Below are 15,762 nucleotides of genomic sequence, written 5' to 3' on the forward strand. Positions count from 1 at the left end.
TGACTGCAATGTCATTGAGACCATTTAATAGAAGTGATTTATTTTTCCCACTGGAATTTTTCTGTCAAAATTGAGGTAAGCTTCAACTCTCACGCATAACTTTGCTTTAGTTTTTGAAATGTTATCCTGCTTTATCCTGTGTTTTTCCTTCATATATGTCATCATAATAAAAAAAGCATAATTATTAAAAGCATAATTATATAATTTTTTTTTTTTTTTTTTTTTTTGAGTCCCAGAGCTTTACCAATATCCATTTCTAATCGTTAAACATTTCACTATTTTGGTAGAATGCAAAAAATATAAAAATCATGTAACTTTTTTTCCAATACTTATGAAGCCAAAATGTTACCGCATACCAGGAATGACCCAATTATCTCAGGCTATTTGAATTCATTAAAATATCTGCATTAGTTTGTCTGAGATTGCTGCACAATCTTATGTGCACTGGTAAGAACAGATATATTGATAGTTGAAACCATGATCAGTGATGCAGCAATTCACTGAATCAAGACAGAAACATAATGACATCATAACTAAAATCAAGGAAACATCCTAGCGAGCATAAAAGATGTATTATATATGTATTATTATTGTTATTATTATTATTCTACAATCGCTAGTATTTGTACAGATTGCATTACTTATTGATTGATAGTGGAATTGAATTCATTAGAGCTCCACAATATTAACAATAATAAAAATCTGTTCTGTAACTTACCAGCCAGGCGGCAACAGCACAAACAGCAAAAAGCCAATGTGTGAAACATGTCCATCTTCAGTTCAGCGGTCTGAAATAGTTTCAGTCAAATGTGAAAGCTTGCAGTAAATTTGTGTAGAGAACAAGCTTTTAACAAAGTGAACTATGTGCTGACTTCCTCCAGACTGAAGACTGAATTAGATCATGACCCATGTGTTCAACAACATTTCCTGTCTAAAACACACCCAAAGACTGTCAGGTAATAATTGGCAACCAGGAGAGTCTTTTTTTTTTCTTGACAAAACTATTATTCACTACTCATTAAATATTCAATTTAGGTTGTCATTTATTAGATAGTATGTTATTAAAAAGGTCTTATTATGCTTTTTCACTTTTTCAACTTTAGTTAGTCTGTAATGTTGCTGTTTGAGCATTAAAAAAAATCTGCGAATTTTCAAAGCTCAAAGTCTAATTCAAAAGGAGATTTTTTTTTTTTTTACATAAATCACTTGGACTACAACATATATTTTCTGGGATTTGTCATATCACAAATATTAATGAATGTGATAAGATGTAGTTGAGATTCAACAGAGAAGGCAACAAGTGTTATCACGATGTCAAAAATACACTAGCTTTCCAAAGACAGAGAAATTTAGAGTGGTTACAATGATCCGGGTTTAAATCACGCTCAAATTGTTTTGATTTTGACACAATATTTACACTGAAGCATGCAGGCAGCTATAGTAAGAGGCAGGACATTTTCTGAACAGTGGTGCAAATCACAACACACTGGCCCAGCTAAACAATCACAGCACACACTGGCCCAGCTCTGAAAAAACAGAGGAAACACCTTGCGAATGACTGTAGTTGTCCTGCTGCATCGGCACAGTGTAATAACTGTCAAAAAATGGGAAATTATTCACAAGTCTGTTGCTCGGGACAAGCTCGCTCAGTGCGTGAAATTTACTTACCTGAGATTCAGATCCTTTATATGCATGACTCGTTAACTGATAAAATTCAGTGCACGGCTGTCATAGCGACCGCAACTACGTCTGTGCCTATCGAGGTGACCGTGGATTCTGGATCATCTGTTTCGATTTTGCCGAAAATTGTGTATGATACACACTTCAGGAAAGACGCTTTGCAGCCTCCTTCTGCAAGACTGGTGACATATTCTCGTGCTCCGATTCCTGTACTTGGATGCTTACCTGTGATTGTCTCTAAGGATGACATTACCTGCTCCACATCGTTCTTCGTGGTTGAATCTGGCACAGCTCAGCTTGGAATGGATCTGATCAATGGGCTACATCTTCGTTTCGAAGGCAATTCAATTTTGCCAGAGCGCACGTCAGCTCCGGTCTTGCGATTGTCTGCTTCGATATCTTCACCTGCTTTGGGATGCGCAAAAGGTTTTGTGCACAAGGTAAAAATTTTGTCTGCTGTGACTCCTGTGCATCAGAAACTCCGCCGCTTACCTTTGTCTGTTAGAGATACAGTCAGTGAAGAAATTCATCACCTTCTTGAGTTGGGCGTAATTGAGAGAGTGGATGCTTCGCCATGGGTCTCCCCGATAGTAGTAATACAGAAAAAGTCGGGTGCTTTTCGTATGAGCGTTGACCTGCGAGAGCCCAACAAGGCTGGAGTTACGGATAGCTACCCTCTACCACACATCGAAGAAATGTTGTCTGTGTTAAGAGGCGTGACTGTATTTTCCAATATCGATTTGGAGAGTGCTTACTTTCAGGTACCGTTACATGAGGAGAGCCGCGATTTGACCGCCTTCATTACTAACGAAGGACTTTTCAGATTTTGTCGGGTCCCGTTTGGCCTTGCTTCAGCACCCTCCGCTTTTCAGAAAATGTTGGCAACAGTTTTACGAGGACTTCCGAATGTGGCCAATTACCTGGATGATATTATTCTTTGGGGACGTACACAAAAAGAACATGATCACACGCTCAAAGCTATCGTTCAGCGTTTACAGGATGCTGGGCTGAAGTTGAATCATTCAAAGTGCCAGTTCAACAAAACCAGTCTGAGCATCCTGGGACATACAGTGAACGCGCAAGGAATTCAACCGGATGAGGATCATCTTTCCGCTATTCTTCATACACCTGCTTCGGAAGATGTGACCCAACTTCGGCCGTTCATTGGGCTACTGTCGTGGTACAACAAGTTTATTCCTAATTTTGCCACGGTAGTTGAACCTCTGCGTGCTTGTATCAGAAAGGGCTCAGATTTCGTCTGGTCTGAAGATGTACAGCAATGCTTTAATGCTGTAAAATAATTGCTCATCCATAGCCCTGCACTTTCATTATTCAATCTAAATTTGCCTACAGTGGTATCTACAGATGCCTCTAACTACGGTCTGGGCGCTGTTCTCGTTCAAGTTCACGAGGATAAAACGGAACGCATTGTCGCTTTTGCATCGCGGACCTTGTCAGCGGCTGAACGCAAGTACTCGACCATCGAAAAGGAAGCGCTGGCTTGTGTCTGGGCCGTTGAAAAGTGGCGAACATACTTGTGGGGCCGCAAATTCTTCCTGCGCACGGACCACCAAGCCCTAACTGTGCTTCTCTCGTCCAAAGGAACTGATCGTGCCGGGATGCGCATTGCGAGCTGAGCAGCGCGGTTACTGTGCTTCAATTATGACATGATTTACAGGTCTGGGGCTCTGAATAAAACAGCCGACTGTCTTTCTCGCCACACCTTCACTGTGCCACTGCAGCCAGTGCCTTTTCCATCTGTACTGTGGGAAAAGGTAGCTATTGATGTGGTGGGCCCATTCGAAACCGCTGAGTGGGACTGCCGTTATGCGCTGACATTGATCGACTATCACAGTAAATGGCCTGAAGTCGCTTTCACTGCTTCCATCACTAGTCAAAGTGTGATCACCTTCTTGTCATCTGTGTTTAGCAGATATGGAAATCCACGTATGGTCGTGTCTGATAACGGGGCTCAATTCACATCAGTAGAGTTTTCAAAATTTCTGGAAAAGAGAGACATTCAACACATACGTACTTCGTTGTACCACCCTGCTGCGAATGGAGCTGTAGAACGTTTCCATCGTGTGTTGAAAAGCTGTATTCAGTCTACTGTTCTGGAAGCGAAGCCGTGGAAATCTACAGTCAGGGAATTTCTCCAAGTGTATCGTGCGACTCCCCATTCTGCTACTGGACTTTCCTCGTTTGAGCTGCTTCATGGCAGAAAGATGCGAACGCGTCTCAATATTCTTCCTCCTCCCACCACAAATCAGGATGCTCCGGCGCTTCTTCAGCGAGTTTCTTTGAAGCAAAAGAAAATGAAAGCATACACTGACTCCAGATGTGCAGCTCGCACCCCGGATTTTAAAGTGGGGGATTGGGTGCGTGTGCGTATTCCGACTCATGTTCCGAAAGCACATCCAAAGTTTACCAACCCTCGTCAAATTGTGCGTAAATTGGGTGCGTGTACTTATCTGTTATCTGACAGGAAGAACTGGCATGCTTCTCACCTGGCTTGTTCTTTTGCACCTGTTTTGGTGGCAATTGACACAGGGGTTATGGACTTGTCATTTCAGCATCTTTCTTCGTCTCCTCCTCCGAAGATCCAAACTCCTGAAGTTCTTCAAAGGGTGTCTTCCCAGTTGAGACAACCTCCTCGTTGGCTGGAAGACTATGTCACTTAGTCACCTTGCATTGCGTGATTATCACGGATGAGTAATTCATTACGTCAGTTTACGATTGATTTTAAATAAATGCTACGTCTAAAAAAAAAAAAAAATCTTGTAAAGCTTAATTTTGTTCTTTGATCTGGTTACAAGTAAGTGGTATATAACAAGTGAATGCTTTAGTAACTTGTGGTTGTGTTCATTTTTTTGTTGTTGTTTGTAAATATAGGGGTAAGTAGGTTGCTTTAAGTGATGGGGGAATATGTTGTGTTATTTTGTGCATATTGGCCAGTAGGTGGAAATAGAGGTTCATGATATACGTTTAGTTGAATAGAGAAGAAGGAGAGAGTCCGAAGCATCTCCACCTGCTACTGCGTGTGCTGTACCACTCTGCTATTTAATTTGGTTAAATAAAGGATCTTGATGTTCGAATGCCTCCTCATTGCTTCTTACAAAGGATATAACACTGTGTATTATAAAACACTCTTATTGTGGCAGAGAGAGTTGAGATCCAAGTGTACATGACATCTTTTGCTTGTGATGGTGACAAATTATAGCAAACTAAGATGTTATTGCATTGTTGCAGCTATGGGTTTATTTTTATGGATAGAAACCTTGTAGAAAAAATAATTTACTTACTTTTAGAAAATTATCATGCCGTCACAAACTGACATCAATGGTGACAATCGGAACAGAAAAGGCTGGAAAATAAGGAGGAGTTTGTGCTATGAAGCTCTTTTGTTTGTCACCGTTGGTGTGATGCATATGCTAAATCTAGAAGTCTGTGTGTGTGAGTACTTGATCCTTTTACTAAAATAATTTCAAACACATTCATTTTGCCCATCTTCAAAATAATTATTTTGCTCTTGGTGCCTGTTAAAAATATCAGACAAAACTTATTTTATGATCTCAAATGCTTATTATGTGATGACTTTCTCATCACCAACAAAGAGCTGATAACACCTGAGCTCGTTTAATTTTGTCTTTCTTCGCCACAAAACAGCGGACGTCTTTTAAACATCTGCAAAGACATAAAAAGACGTCCACTGGACGTTACTTTGCCCAGTGGATTAGGTTGATGTGCAATATAGTAATTTTTATGTAATAGTTCCTTTAAAAACAAACAAAAATGTTGAATACATGTGACTTCATGCCACATGACTGCTAACGTATGAAGGTATAATTATCACTGGATTTATTTAACATGCATTATGTACCATGTGTTGAGTTCAGTGTAAAATGCATTGAGTAAAGAAGTTAATATACAAGACACAAACTTCCAATAATAATAAAAAAATAGTTATTTGACCCGTGTTATGGTCTTTTATTTATTAAGACTTTTTGAATAATATAAAGTTGTGGCCTAGTGGTTAGAGAGTTTGACTCCTAACTCTAGGGTTGTGGGTTCAAAACTCGGGCCGGCAATACCATGACTTAGGTGTCCTTGATCAAGACACTGAACCACCAACTGCTCCCTGGGCGCTGCAGAATAAATGATGAACACTGCTGTGCATTTTTGTCTGATATTTTTTAGGTTGACATGACTATTTATGTTGTGACAACTTGTGATATTAAGTTATTATTTTAAGTTGAGTGGATGTTAGTACCCCTTTGTTAAGTTTACTCAAAAAAGTTGCATTATTTTTTTTTAGTTGAAACAATTGTTTTTTTTGTTTTTTTTTTTACAGTGTGCAGCTGTTCAATCTTTAAAGCCCTTTATGTCTAAATATACACTCTGCTTACTCATGTGAAACATATATACGCAACAAATTACAGTAGTCATCTTTACAATCAGTCATCATTTCAGTGTCATTGTTTATAAGGTGGTGAAGTCATTAATTATTTGAAATAAAACAGATTCGCTGTTTTTGCACCTGCCCTATGTTTCACGATTTGTCTCTGAATTATTGTGAAATGTTATTTTGGAAATTCTCTGGCTGATTAAAAAAGACTGTTAAATCTTTGTAAACACATTCTATTAAATGAAAATAAACCAAGAAGTGATGTCAAAATGAATATGATTATAACTTACCATCCAGACAACACAAGCAGAACAAAGTAAACGTGTGAACCATTTTCAGATAATAGCAATTGTGAACAGTGTGTGAACATGCGTATGTCAGATTGAGAGCCCACAGGACAGTGTTAAACTGCGACAGTGTTGCGTGTGTTTCATCCACCAATAATAGTTGAGCTCCACTCACTCACTAAACATGCACACGCTTCAGCTTGCATTGGTTATAAATATTATGTTCTATATTATTTTGCAACAATGAATTTCAGATATTTTATTGTTTAATAAATATTTAGCTCTTGAAAGTGTAAAATGGTTTTAGGAGGTTTACTAAGGTGTGTTTTCTCAGTAGATCACACTCACACAAATCACATGTTTGAATAAAGTAATGCAGAAGCTGCCCCCTCACCTACCAACAGATCAAACCACATCGTTGTAGGAGCTCAATTGAAGTTTCACTTTGACTCACAGAAGTAGACAGAATTAGATGCATCACTCATGGAGATTTTTGCTTTGTTCACTCTCTGTTTTGTTTATAATCTTAAGTCAGTTAAGGCCAAAAATCATCAGGAGCAATTTTAGGAAATAACAGTTATCCACTCAAGAACAACAACAACAAAAATAATAATAAACAAGGCAATGAGGTTGTATTTATTTGGATACCAGCACATTCAGGCATTATGGATGGTTACATCATGCGCGCAAACCTGAAGTTAACTTCCAGTCTGTGTTTGTTTATCAGTCTGCCTATGGAGCTGTCTACAAATGTAATTCAAGTTAAGATGAAAAAACGGATGTTGGGCTCAGGTGGTTGTGCTGTGGGATGTGTTTTACATACATTTACATGTGGCACTCACAATATCGTGTGGAGTGAGAATCATATGGTCTTACTTCCTTCTTGGCCTTCATCCAGTGGTTTAAGGAGGTTTGCGAATATCCCGCTGGTGGAAAGGAGGCAGATGAGCAGCTTTTTATCTCTACACCAAAGAAGGGGATCGGCATCAAATTCTGCTTTAACTTCCTGCACACTCTCTGCACAGACAGGGTGGCCTGGAGGATCCTCTCAAACTACACTTCTGCAGAGGTCTGGGCACGGAGATACAGTCTGAATTAACCTGTCGAGATGAGGGGAAATCCTTTGATCAATTCATTGGGCTGGCCATCCGGATTGATAAACTCCTTCACTCTCTTCATCAGATTTGGCTCTCTTTCAGTTCCAGTTGGCACAACATAACCCAAACCTGACAGCTCATGATCCTTTTATTAGACCATCCACATCACCTAGCTCTGCTGGGTTCTTCTTTGTCAAAAAAAGAAAAAGAAAAAAGGATGGAGGTCTTTGTTCCTGCATCCATTACCAAGGACATCACCATCAAGTTTCTCTACCCCTTGCCTCTAGTCCCTGCAGCCCTAGAACAGCTCCGAAAGGCAAGATACTTCACCAAGCTGGATCTTTGCAGTGCATACAATCTCATTTGCATTCGTGAGGCGATTAATTATAGGATGCTTTCTCTACAACAACTGGGCACTGTGAGTATCGTATACTATTTGGGCCTGCCAACAGTCCTTCAGTGTTCCAGGCCTTCATCAACAATGTGTTTAGAGACATGCTAAATCACTGGGTCATTTTTTAAATTGACGACATCTTAACCTATTCAGATTTATATGAAGAGCATGTCAACCTGTAGCACAGCTGTGTCAACCACTCACACATTCACTCTACGCACCTGGTTCACTCTGCACACCTGTTCACATACTCACACACACAGCTGTTCCCCATTTGTTCAATAGTTTATAGTTTTGTCTCACACACCACTCTGCCTGCCTGGATTATTGTAATGTCAAATGTGATTACGTGTGCTACTCGTGCTTGTATTTCGGCTTGTTCCCTGTGATTCGTTTCGGTTTAGTGATTTCGTTTGGCCTTTGTGTTCTCGTTTATAATGAAGTGTCTCTTCCCTGCATCTGGACCCTGACCTTGTTCTTTCCATGGCGCCGTCTCTACCGCGCCGTGACAACCTGCAGGTTGGTAGCATGATTAGCACATGACTAGCATGTTTCTAACATGATTAGCAAGTGACTAACATGTTATTAGCATGATTATCAAGTGATTAGAATGTCGTTAGCATGTTTCCAGCATGATTAAAAAGTGACTAGCATCCTGCTAGCATGATTCTATGCTAATAAAAAAAAAATATATATATATATATATATATATATATATATATATATATATATATATATATATATATATATATATATATATATATATATATATACAATTTATAAATAAGATCTGGTGGTTCTAGATATTTTTTTCTTTACTTTATCCTCTAGTCTTGTGCATTTTGCTAATATGTGTTTGCTTGATAAGGATTAAACTACGTGCTTTGAGATCTTTTGCTTTTAATGTCACAATTTAACTTTTCACCCTTATGAAAAGCTGATATTTAAATACATACTGAAATACATTCAACAGAACATCCATGAGACACGTGTTAGTGGTTGAGCTCACGGTGCTGATGTTGTTTAGCTGCTGTTCTTTAACAATCCACCAGATGGCGTCATTAATCAGTTCAAACAAAAACAAACCACTGATGATCGATCAGTAAACTCTTATCGTCAGCTCGTCTCTGGTATTAATTCCACGTTTGTATTATTTTGTGTATGTGGTTCATCAGTTCTGCTTATTTCTTTACCATCTGTGAATCTTTGTTGTCTTCCAAGAGAATGATGTAGTAATAACTCATAACCCAAATTACATTAGCTTGATGGAGACTGTGACTGATTGGGACATTAATTAAGTGTAGTGTAAAAAGACAAGCTGTCTATTAATGTAATGATCAGGTAAATGTTCTCCAGTAGACTTTACTGTGGTAACTGCTTGTTGAAGGTAGTTGTCTAGATTTTGAAAGTGCTTTTCTGAATGAATAAATAAATAAATATTATAATATTACACTGCTACACTTTACTGTAGGCTACATCTCTTTAGATCTAGATACTTTTGCAATTAAAGGGAGAACTATAACTGTAATGCTGGTAATTTCTATTTTGCCTTTCTCATATAAGAAAACTATGAATCACACAAAGCAGAGAGAGTAATACAGATAACAGAACACAAGTCTGAAAGCATCCCAAAAACATCAGTGAGAAGCTACTCCATCATTTCAGATTAACTAACACGCTTATATCTTTTATGAAAACATAAAATCACCTGTTACTTTAAGCAATGTTAACTGTGATGTATAGAATCATACTTTCTGGCCTGGATCTCTGACCATCACAGACATCACAACTCAACACGCTGGACGTTATGAAGCAGAGATCATCAGACGCCCGCTGTTATACAACATTTCCTTCAATTTTATTTATCCTCAAGTTCATTTTTACAAACAAAAACTAAATATAATAAAATAACTTTAAAGACCGTTTGAACAGAGATGTTGAACTTCCAAAAAATTTTTTGTGACTAGAAATGAACTGAACTGTGAGAATGACACATCTGTTATTTATTTATTCTTATTATTAACTTGCATTTTCAGTGTTCTCTGTCAGGTTGGAGAAAACGTCACGAGTATGTTTTCTTCTCTTTTTAATTTATTTACTTACTGTATAATAGATTGCACTAAATATTTTTCCTCCACAGAAGCAGATGATCATCCATTATTTCAGTAACATTATTTGAGTATAATTTAATCTCCTCCTGTCCCTCCTAATGTCACTTCATCACCAAACATACCTAACAATAGTGAATAGTGTGTGTTCACTTTTCTTGTTCGGTTTCTCTTTTTTATTTTATTTTTTATTTTTGCAGAAAGCAGAAGCTGTTTGTCCAGCAAACTGATCAAACCACAACTCTGTAAAGATGCCAGTAAGAGTTTCACTTTGACTATATATATATATATATTCTCCTGGTGAAATATAAATGACTCAGGGAATGAAACTATATTAGTTTCTTTCTTTTCTTTTTTTATTATCTAACTGGACCGTAGAACCGTAGTAGAACGGGACTCTCAAAGCCTTGACACCGTGTATTAGAGTAAAAGAGTGAATAAAATCTGGCTGGCAAATAATTTTCTATCCCTTAACAACTCAAAGACAGAGGTTATTGTGTTAAACTCCTCAAATGTCTCCAAAATTGATACCTCTATTCTAGATGACCTGGCAGTTCACCAAACAAAGTGTGCTAAAAATCTTGGTGTCTTGTTGGACTGTCAGCTCACTCTAGACAAACACATCTCCTCAGTTGCGTCAAGCTTTTTCCAGCTCCGTCAGTTATCAAAAATCAAACACGCATTGCCTGTTAGCTCGCTTGAGACAGTAGTCCACGCCTTTGTTTCACGGCTGGACTACTGTAATTCTTTATATAGCGGTATTTCAAAAATGCAACTAGATCGGCTTCAATTAGTCCAAAATGCTGCTGCATTTAAAAATGGCCGTAAATATGACCACTCCACCCCTCTACTCCGAGCCCTTCACTGGTTACCGATCCAGTACCACGTAAATTTTTTAAATAATTTTATTCATCTACAAATGTGTGCACGATCTGGCCCCAAGCTACTGTATCTATCTGAACTCATCTCCCCATACAACCCCAGTCGAGAGCTCCGCTCTGGAAATCAAAAGCTGCTCAAGATCCCCTCATCCAGACTTAAACGCAGAGGTGACAAAGCATTCTCTAAAAACCCATCTGTTCTCCCTTGCCTTTTTGGATTGACAGGGATAGGCAGTCACCTCTGACAGCGGCTCGTGTGCTCGCCCTGTGAAAGCTTTGACGCCTACAGACTAATTTAGAAAACCGTGGGGAAACATGATTATTTAAGCATTTATAGACCAATTTAAAATAATTAAAATCAATAAAACTGTCAAAGCCTAAAAGCTGATGCTTTCTTAAGACATCACAATGATGCCATCTCATAGGTTTCCGGTCCATAATTTTTATTGTCTGTTTGTAAATTGAGAAAATAGATTTTAGTTTGGATGGGGATGCTTGTGCCCATGATGTAACGCAATATGACAGATGTGAGAATATCATCGCGTGCATGTATAGTTTTGCAGTTTGACGAGACCAATCCCTCCTTATAAAGCGAAAACAGTTTATATTAGGTTTGACCTTTTTGCAGATGTACTTAATATGATTGTCAAATTTTTAATTTTTATCCAGAATAATCCCAAGGTACTTGACTTCCTTTACTACTTCTATTACTTCATTTTTTTTATCTGAACCTCAAATATATGAACTTGTATTCAGTGTTTTGACCACCAGATGGCCTCAATACACAAAATTCCGGAAATTAACCTTTTATAAAATTAGTTTAGAAGCCAGAACAGAGTACTAGATGACTTTTCTTTTCTTTTTTTCTTTTCCTTTCTTTTCTAATTTTAATGAAGTGTCTGTGGTGGTGGCTCAATATATGTTTTTCTTTAGTATGACCTCTAGTCAGTTATTTAGTTATATATATATATATATATATATATATATATAAGTATAATATATATATTATACAGTTTAGACACACCTTCACATTCAAAGAGTTTTCTTTATTTTCATTACTATGAAAATTGTAGAGTCACACTGAAGGCATCAAGGTCTATTTGACCAAGAAGGAGAGTGATGGGGTGCTGCGCCAGATGACCTGGCCTCCACAGTCACCGGACCTGAACCCAATCCAGATGGTTTAGGGGTGAGCTGGACCGCAGACAGAAGGCAAAAGGGCCAACAAGTGCTAAGCATCTCTCGGGGAACTCCTTCAAGACTGTTAGAAGACCGTTTCAGGTGACTAGCTCTTGAAGCTCATCAAGAGAATGCCAAGAGTGTGCAAAGCAGTAATCAAAGCTAAAGGTGGCTACTTTGAAGAACCTACAATATGACATATTTTCAGTTGTTTCACACTTTTTTATGTATATAATTCCATATATAATACCACATGTGTTAATTCATAGTTTTGATGCCTTCAGTGTGAATCTACAATTTTCATAGTCATGAAAATAAAGAAAACTCTTTAAATGAGAAGGTGTACAAACTTTTGGTCTGTACTATATATATATATATATATATATATATATATATGTATATATATATATATATGCTTTAATTGGGAAAATAACACTCTGAGGCCTTCTGTAACTCTCTAGTGCATTTAGCTATTATTATGTGTTTGCTTGACAGGGATTAAATCACTGTACATGCTTTGAAATATTTTGCTTTTAACTTTCCACCTTTATGAAGAGCTGATTTTTATCAGGTCTGTGAAGGTGTATTCTGTAATCATTACTTCTTTGTAAATGCACAAATATATATGACATATGCACTGAAATACATGCAACAGAACATCCATGAGACACATGTTAGTGGTTGAGCTCACGGTGCTGATGTTGTTTAGCTGCTGTTCTTTAACAATCCTCCAGATGGCGTCATTAATCAGTTCAAACAAAAACAAACCACTGATGATCGATCAGTAAACTCTTATTGTCAGCTCGTCTCTGGTATTAATTCCACGTTTGTAGTATTTTGTGTATGTGGTTCATCAGTCCTGCTTATTTCTTTGCCATCTGTGAATCTTTGTTGTCTTCCAAGAGAATGATGTAGTGATAACTCATAACCCAAAGGACATTAGCTTGATGGAGACTGTGACTGACTGGGACATTAATTAAGTGTAGTGTAAAAAGGCAAGCTGTCTATTAATGTAATGATCAGGTAAATGTTCTCCAGTAGACTTTACTGTGACTGACTTTAACTGCTTTTGTCCCGTTTCTTTTTTTCTTCAGTGATTCGGCTCATTAACACCAGCTGTTCATCAGTGTCTGAATTCACTCATTAGTTTTCATTCTCTCTATCAGGTGGACTATATTAGTAAACTCATGAAGGGAATAGTGAATGAGGGTGTAAAGTGTGTAAGGCGGAACGGAGTGGACTGATTAATGCCGCGGGAAGGTGGAGGACAGAGCGGGAAGGACTAACGCGGCGGGAAGGTGGAACTCTAGTCACAGCGTTTTGGGGAATTGGAGGAACGAATCTACAGAGTGAACTGGATGAGGATTGGACAGCAGCTGAGCACCCCTATCATCTATGCAGCAGTTTTGGAGATTTAAGTTCTAGAATAGTAGAAGATGCCGGCTGTGACCATGAGCGAGAGCTATATTCACTGTGTGTCTGCTGTGGACTGCAGTGCTTAGTGTGAAGTGAACACTGGTGATTCTTTGAAGTAACTGATTGCATGCACAAGTGTGGGGGTTTAATTTGGCTGTCGGCTCCGAAGAGAAGCCGCTGTGTGAGGACCTCATACCATTGTCTGTCCCATTATCTGCTGTCATACTCTGAAGATAAGCTGCTGTGTGAGTCTTCTACCACAGGTTGTTCTATTACCTGCTGCTGTCTGCTCTGAAGAAAGGCCACTGGGTGAAGCTGTCTTACCATTGTCTGTTCCACTATCTGCCATCCGTTCTGAAGGTCCGCTCTGAAGGTAATCTGCCATGTGAAAGTCTCTTACTACAAGTTGTTCTATTACCTGCCGTTGTCTGCCCCGAAGAGGAGCCGGTAGGCGAAGATCCTTGTATCACTGTCTGTATGATCACCTGCAGTTCAAGGAGGAACTGTCGTGGGCTCGATCCTACTATCACCTATACAGATACGTAATTTTACTGGTTTGGAGAGGAACTGCTATGATACTCCCTTGTGACTGTATTGCAGGTATTGGCCATTGGCTGTCCCGAAGAGGAATCGTTACTTACCAACGACTGCTTGGAAATGAATTGCTGAGTCGAGATCTTGTAGCCCTATCTGTGCTGTTATCTGCTCTGTGGAAGGATTGAGTTGGCTTCCCATTCTGTTATCTCTTGGGTTGGGACCATTGTACCAAGAGCCCCCACCGCTGCTGGACCGAGGGGAACAGAGTTGGAACTCTTCCATCACGTGTTTAAGTATTTAGGATCTTAACTTGATAAAACTGAACGTTTATACTTACCTTGCTGTCCATCGGTGCTGTCTCTGGGTAAACTCCTCGAGGTGGTACGTTTGGTAGGGGCCCGTTCCGGCCTGTGACAACTCTCTCAATGGGAGGAAGCCATGCCCTATTTTGGAGGTCCCACCCCATTTGAGTTCCCGCCCCTTTTGGAGTTCTCCAGGCTGCAGTTATACCCTGCTCGCTAAATTTGTCCCTTTCACCCGAAATCTCAGATATGATTGTAGGTTTTGCAAGTTCAACATGGGTTATAGGTCAAAAGTTGAATGAACGAGTACTTATGTCCTTTCGATTTCCTACAGGTTGAGTTGTTGTTGCCCATAACACACTAGCATTCTGCTAATGAGCGCTAATTGGTCAGTGAAGGAATGATTATGACCAGAGATACCGCTTGATGGCTTCAGAATCAGCGGGATCAGAATGTTAAGGCGGACTTTTTCGCCCAAGTTTTTCTTTTCAACGCAGCAACTTTTTTTTTTTTTTTTTTGTTGCTGGCAATTTTATCTGTCTATTGTTATACATGTACTTTGAAATTTACATGGAAAATAAATTGAATTTGAGTACTTCTTGTGTTAAGAAATACCGGATACATATGGTATAGTATCGCCACCTTAAACACAACTGTCATGCTCAATAGTGCTAAATATCAATTAAAAACTGAAAAAGAAAAAAAAAGAAAAATGCCTCACAGGTGTGCAATGATAAATTGTTCTAATAGCGGGCAAGGGTTTGTCCTATTTCTCATTTGCCAAGGACGAAAAAAGTTAACCCATGTGGACTGTTAATCGTCAAAGCCAACCTGAATTTACAGTGGTTCACGTGGGAGGGAAAGTTGGCCAAATGTCAAGTTGGCTAATGTCCAAAATCAGAGCACGAAAGCATCAGAGCGATTAAATAATTTTTCAACGGCTCTGGAAAGCACCATAGACATTCTCTGAAAGCACCAAACTGACTGAAGGATTGCCATAAAGCAGTATCTCTGGTCTTACAATGTGTATGACGTCATTGACATTTTAAAAGACTTTTTAAAGCAAATAAGTTTCTCTAAAAAAATCAAGCACCCAGCAATGTGTGATTTCTTTGCATCTCCTTTCGAATACAACATTCAAATTACTAGACAAAAAAAAAAAAAAAAAAAAAATTCCTCAGAAAAGTGGATTTTGAGGGTATACCGCCATTGACCTCCATTCATTCTGCACTCGTCCTGTGAGCGCCCTCATATGGAATCAGAGTGGAACTGCAACCAATTCAGAAGCCGGAAGTGTAGTAAGAGTGAAACTTCTCGCCATATTACACATTCTTTGATCTAAGCCTGAATTGACAAAGAAAGTTGATGAACAGCATAATGGTACCAACAAAGCCGGATTGGAGAGGTTTGGTTTTGTCAACTCAAAACTAACCCTGTAACTGAATTTGTTCATGGTACAGGCCCGTGGACTGAATG

The 15,762-nt window shown here is 38.8% G+C and overlaps 1 protein-coding gene and 1 long non-coding RNA gene across 2 annotated transcripts in view; one reads left to right on the forward strand and one right to left on the reverse strand.

Annotated features, from left to right (window-relative positions):
- The window catches only part of LOC113040399 (CD48 antigen-like), a 54,651-nt gene that overhangs the window by 34,299 nt on the left and 4,590 nt on the right, over positions 1 to 15,762 (reverse strand). The window lies entirely within an intron of this gene.
- LOC113040408 (uncharacterized) lies at positions 13,213 to 15,459 on the forward strand. The gene is made up of 2 exons (XR_003275219.1): positions 13,213 to 13,820; positions 14,048 to 15,459. It is a non-coding gene; the product is annotated as an uncharacterized LOC113040408 (long non-coding RNA).

The sequence above is a fragment of the Carassius auratus genome, chromosome 22 (assembly GCF_003368295.1).
Source record: "Carassius auratus strain Wakin chromosome 22, ASM336829v1, whole genome shotgun sequence".
Lineage (NCBI taxonomy): Eukaryota > Metazoa > Chordata > Actinopteri > Cypriniformes > Cyprinidae > Carassius > Carassius auratus.